The following is a 6,347-nucleotide window of genomic DNA, read 5'->3' on the forward strand; positions in this document are numbered from 1 at the left end:
TATAAACCTACAGGGGGGCTTTCCAGTTGGCACTAGTGGTAAAGAACCTGCCTGCCAATGCAGGAGACATAAGGGACACAGGTTTGATCCCTGGGTTGGGACGATCCCCTGGAGGAGTTCATGGCAACATACTTCAGTCTTCTTGCCTAGAGAACCCCATGGACAGAGAAGCCTGGCAGGCTACGGTCCATAGGCTCCCATAGAGTTGGACACGACTGAAGTGACTTAGCATGCATGCATGCATAAACCTACAGATTCAAGATAGTGAAGCAAACCTCAAACAGGATAAACCTCAAGAAATGCATGCCAAGGTCACCATAGTCAAACTTCTGAAAACTAAGGCAAAGAAATGATCTTGAAAGTAGCCAGGAGAAAGGACACTACCTATGGGGGAAAACAGTTTGAGTGATGGTGGATTTCTTCTCATCCAAAACCATGGAGGATAGAAGGAAATGGCACATTTTTCAAGTGCTGAAAGAAAAGAACTTTCAATGCAGAATTATATAGCTAGCAATATATCCTTAGAGAGTGAAGGGGAAATCAAGACATTCTCCCATGACAAAAAAACTAAGAGAATGTGTTGCCTGCAGACCTACTCTTGTGAACGAACGGCTAACAAATTCTCTAAATCGAATGAAAATGATAAAAGAGGAAATCTTGGCTCATCAGAAAGGAAGAAAAATAGCAGAGTAAAAGTGTGGGTAAATACAATAGACTTTCATTCTCTTTATTGAGAGAATTTTAAAATTATGTTTCATGGTTGAAACAAAAATTTAACACTGGCTTATGTAGTTCTCAGTGTATGTGCACACATGTGTGCTAAGTTGCTTCAGTCATGTCCAACTTTGTTCGACCCTATGGACTGCAGCCTGCAAAGCTCCTCAATGTATGTAGAGGAAAATAATAAAAACAATTATATTATGAATGGGGGAGGGTAAAGAGTCTTAAAAGGAAGTAAAATTTCTGTACTTTACTCCAACTGGTAAAATGCTGACATCAGTAGACTAGTAAATTATGTATGTATAAAATTTAGCACAGTCACTAAAAATGCTGTATAAAGAGATACACTCAGGACACTCCTGGTAGTCCAGTGGTTAAGAATCCACCACCAATGCAGGTGACACAGGTTCAATCCCTGCTCCGGGAAGATCTCACAAGCTGTGGAGCAACTAAACCCATGAAGGTTATGAGGCTCACAATCCCCGAGCCATGCTCTGCAACCAGAAAAGCCATCGCAATGAGAAGCCCATGAACTGCAACTAGAGAGCAGCCCCCGCTTGCTGCAACTGGAGAAAACCCTTGAGCAACAATGACTCAGCACAGCCAAAAAAAAAAAAAGATACACTCAAAGAACACTACAGGTAAATAAAAATGGAATTATAAAAAATGATCAAGCAGCCCACAGGAAGGCAGGAGAAAGGTCATTCTGGTGGCACATGAGAGGCTTTGAGGGTGAGGAGGCTGGGTGCCGAAGTGGTGGTATCTCTGCCTTTACTGTCAGGGTTATTCCAGAACTAACCCAGATTCTTTTGCCCAAAGATTGATAGTTCATCCTACTGCCTTGCAGTGCATTAGAAGCGGGGACAGGGAAAAGAACCTGCCAAGTTCTTCCATGGAGCTTTGCCTTGGGAGTTCCAATTGGTTAGTGAACTGTTTATAGTGGTACTTAAGGAAGGTTCTTCTCCAGGCCAGCAGGCCAAGCTGCCATCACACAAGAAGCGGCTCCTTGCCAAGGCTTGGGCTCAGCTAACCTTCATCATCATAGCGGTTCCCTCCTGGAGCAGGATGATACCTTTGTGTACTGATGGCCAAAGCCAAAAGCATCACTTTGTGGGTGACCTATGCTGCTGGAAAAATTAAATTAAGATATCTTTGAAAAGGGCCTGATGCAACTTTGGCAAGGAGGAGAAACAAACTCTATACATTTGGAGCTCTGCCCTAAATGCTTAAGCAATATTTGGGTTCAAAATCAGCCAACCTTGGCAAACTTTCCCTGGCAGAATATAAAGGCCTATTTTAACAGGCATTTTTAGTCTTTGAACAATTAGAAAGAAGATGAAGACTGAGTTCCAAAGCAGTTCAACTTGCCTTTCATTTTACTAGGGATGTTCTGTATCCTTCCAGGTAGGTGAGAAGGCTCCAAGTCTTGTGGTAGATCACCTCTTAGGACCCTCTGGCCTTGTGTTTCTGGTCTCCCAACTCTGAGTCTTCCAGAAGAATGCCTTTGCAGACTTTCCATTATATAATATACAATATAAATCTATTTCCAGATATACCTATAAATATATATTTTACATATAAATATATATATAGTTGTTTGTACTTTTTATACTTAAAAAAAAGTGTTGGGGGCTATTTGTACATTACTCACCATTCATTATTCCAAATGTCATTTTAATCATTTCAACATGAAACCATCTTAATAGTCTCAATAATAGAACTGGTAACTTTATTTAAAAAATTTTAAAAATTGAAGTATAGTTGATTTACAATAATATATTAATGTCAGGTGTACAACATAGTGATTCAGTCTTTTTATAGCATGAGAATTTCAGAAAAATAGCTACCTCTGCTTCATTGACTACACTAAAGCCTTTGACTGTGTGGATCACAACAAACTGTGGAAAATTCTTAAAGAGATGGGGATAACAGACTACCTGACCTGCCTCCTGAGAAACCTGGAATGCAGGTCAGGAAGGTCAGGAAGCAACAGTTAGAACTGGACATGGAACAAAGACTGGTTCCAAATTGGGAAAGGAGTACATCAAGGCTGTATATTGTCACCCTGCTTATTTAACTTATATGCAGAGTACATCATGCAAAATGCCGGGCTGGATGAAGCACAAGTTGGAATCAAGATTGCCAGGAGAAATATCAATAACCTCAGATATGCAGATGACACCACCCTTATGGTGGAAAGCAAAGAGGAACTAAAGCAACTGAACTGAACTGGCCAGCTTATTCTTTTTACCTAATGTTGATTTTAATATTTAAAGTTAACAGTGCTGAGCAGCAACAAGGATATAGTGCATAGCATAGGGAAATACAACCATTGTTTTCTAATAACTTTAAGTTGTTGTTGTTGTTCAGTCACTCAGTCGTGTCCAACTCTCTGCCACCCCATGGACTGCAGTGTACCAGGCTTCCCTGTCTATCACCAACTCCTGGAGCTTGCTCAAACTCATGTCCTTCGAGTTGGTGGTGCCATTCAACCATTTCATCCTCTGTCATCCCCTTCTCCTCCTGCCTTCAATCTTTTCCAGTATCAGGGTCTTTTCTAATGAGTCAGCTCTTCGCATCAGGTGGCCCCAATATTGGAGTTTCAGCTTCAGCATCAGTCCTTCCAATGAGTATTCAGGGTTGATTTCCTTTAGGATGGACTTGTTGGATCTCCTTGCAGTCCAAAGGACTCTCAAGAGTCTTCTCCAACACCACAGTTCAAAAGCATCAATTCTTCAGCACTCAGCCTTTTTATGGTCCAACTCTCACATCCATACAGGACTACTGGAAAAAGCATATCCTTGACTAGAGGACCATTTTTGGCAAAGTGATGTCTCTGCTTTTTAATATGCCATCTAGGTTGGTCATAGTTTTTCTTCCAAGGAGCAAGCGTCTTTTAATTTCATGGCTGCAGTCACATCTGCAGTGAATCCAGTCCCATCACTTCATGGCAAGTAGATGGGGAAATAATGGAAACATTGAAAGACTTCATTTTCTTGGGCTCCAAAATCACTGCAGATGGTGACTGCAGCCATGAAATTAAAAGATGCTTGCTCCTTGGAAGAAAAACTATGACCAACCTAGATGGCATATTAAAAAGCAGAGACATCACTTTGCCAAAAATGGTCCTCTAGTCAAGGATATGCTTTTTCCAGTAGTCATGTATGGATGTGAGAGTTGGACCATAAAAAGGCTGAGTGCTGAAGAATTGATGCTTTTGAACTGTGGTGTTGGAGAAGACTCTTGAGAGTCCTTTGGACTGCAAGGAGATCCAACAAGTCCATCCTAAAGGAAATCAACCCTGAATACTCATTGGAAGGACTGATGCTGAAGCTGAAACTCCAATATTGGGGCCACCTGATGCGAAGAGCTGACTCATTAGAAAAGACCCTGATACTGGAAAAGATTGAAGGCAGGAGGAGAAGGGGATGACAGAGGATGAAATGGTTGAATGGCACCACCAACTCGAAGGACATGAGTTTGAGCAAGCTCCAGGAGTTGGTGATAGACAGGGAAGCCTGGTACACTGCAGTCCATGGGGTGGCAGAGAGTTGGACACGACTGAGTGACTGAACAACAACAACAACTTAAAGTTATTAGAAAACAATGGTTGTATTTCCCTATGCTATGCACTATATCCTTGTTGCTGCTCAGCACTGTTAACTTTAAATATTAAAATCAACATTAGGTAAAAAGAATAAGCTGGCCAGTTCAGTTCAGTTGCTTTAGTTCCTCTTTGCTTTCCACCATAAGGGTGGTGTCATCTGCATATCTGAGGTTATTGATATTTCTCCTGGCAATCTTGATTCCAACTTGTGCTTCATCCAGCCCGGCATTTTGCATGATGTACTCTGCATATACGTTAAATAAGCAGGGTGACAATATACAGCCTTGATGTACTCCTTTCCCAATTTGGAACCAGTCTGCTGTTTCATGTCCAGTTCTAACTGTTGTTTCTTGACCTGCGTACAGATTTCTCAGGAGGCCGGTGAGGTGGGTCTGTTATCCCCATCTCTTTAAGAATTTTCCACAGTTTGTTGTGATCCACACAGACAGAGGCTTTCGCGTAGTCAATAAAGCTAGCCAATGTGCCCTTATGAACAATATATAGGTGCTTAAGTTTAGCTGATTTGTGGAAAATTGCTATCTTCACAATATTAAGTCTTCCAATCTAGGTTTCCATGCATTTCTGTTAACAATATTGGTGGTTTAGTCACTAAGTCATGTTTGATTCTTGAGACCCCATGGACTGTAGGCCTGCCAGGCTCCTCTGTCCATGGAATTCTCCAACCAAGAATACTGGAGTGGGTTGCCATTTCCTTCTCCAGGGGATCTTCCCGATCCAGAAATTGAACCTGGGTTTCCTGCATTGCAGGCAGATTTTTTACAGACTGAGCTATGAGGGAAGCCCGTCAACAATATTAATAGTATTTTATAGCTTTCTCTGCAGAGTTCTTGCACAACTCTGATAGATTTACATGTTTAGTGTTTTTGATGCTAATATAAAATATTTCTCTTAAGGTGTCATTTCCTAATTACACTTTTTTAAAAGATTTTTTTGATGTGGACTATTTTTTTAAAGTCTTTATTGAACTTGTTACAACATTGCTTCTGTTTTATGTTTTGGTTTTTGGCCTCGCGGCATGTGGAATCTAAGCTCCCTGACCAGGGATCAAAACTGCACCCTCTGTACTGGAAGGCGAATCTTAACCACTGGACTGCCAGGGAAGTCCCCTAATTACGCTTTTAATGTCATATAAAAATTTGATAGTGTGTTTTGAAAAAAAAATTTGATAGTGTGTTTTGACAATTTCTGCTGCACCTTGCTGACCTTCCAATACACATAACTTTCCATGTACACAATCATGCTGCTAACAAATAAGATGGTTTATTTCTATTTACTAGACAGAATGCACTGGTGATAAAGAACCTGTCTGCCAGTGCAGGAGACGTAAGAGACGTGGGTTAGATCCTTGGGTCAGGAAGATCCCCTGGAGGAGGGCATGGTACCACACTCCAGTATTCTTGCCCGGAGAATCCCATGGACAGAGGAGCCTGACGGGCTACAGCCCATAGGGTCGCAAAGAGTTGGACACAACTGAAGCGACTTAAGCACACATACATGATGCATTCTTATTTATTCTTTTTTGCCTTGTTGTCCTAGCTACATTACGATGGCTGTTAAATAGAGTGGACATCCTTGTCTTGTTCCAATTTCAAAACCTTCAATATTTCATCACTGTATGATTGCTGTAGGGTTTTAGGAGGTGTCACTTTAAGGAAGCCCATTTCTATTTGGAGCTTTCGAAGAATTTTTTTTTTTATCATGAATGAATGTTATATTAAATGCTTCTAATGTATTTTGAAATACTCATGATTTTGCTTCTTTATTCTGCTAATATAGTGAGTAGCATTTGCTTTCAAATTGCACACCAATCCTGCATTTCTGAAATAAACATATCCCTTTTCATAAAAATAAAAGGCAACCTTGCCAGCTCTACCCAGACTGCGTCATGATGACTCATAGTGGCAGCCCTCTGGAGCTTTGAATATTTTTGATGTTATGTGCTGGAATTTTGTGGAAAATTCATTCTCTAAGAGGTAATAACCAAATGGGGAAAATCTTT

Source organism: Cervus canadensis, chromosome X (assembly GCF_019320065.1).
Source record: "Cervus canadensis isolate Bull #8, Minnesota chromosome X, ASM1932006v1, whole genome shotgun sequence".
Classification (NCBI taxonomy): Eukaryota; Metazoa; Chordata; class Mammalia; order Artiodactyla; family Cervidae; genus Cervus; species Cervus canadensis.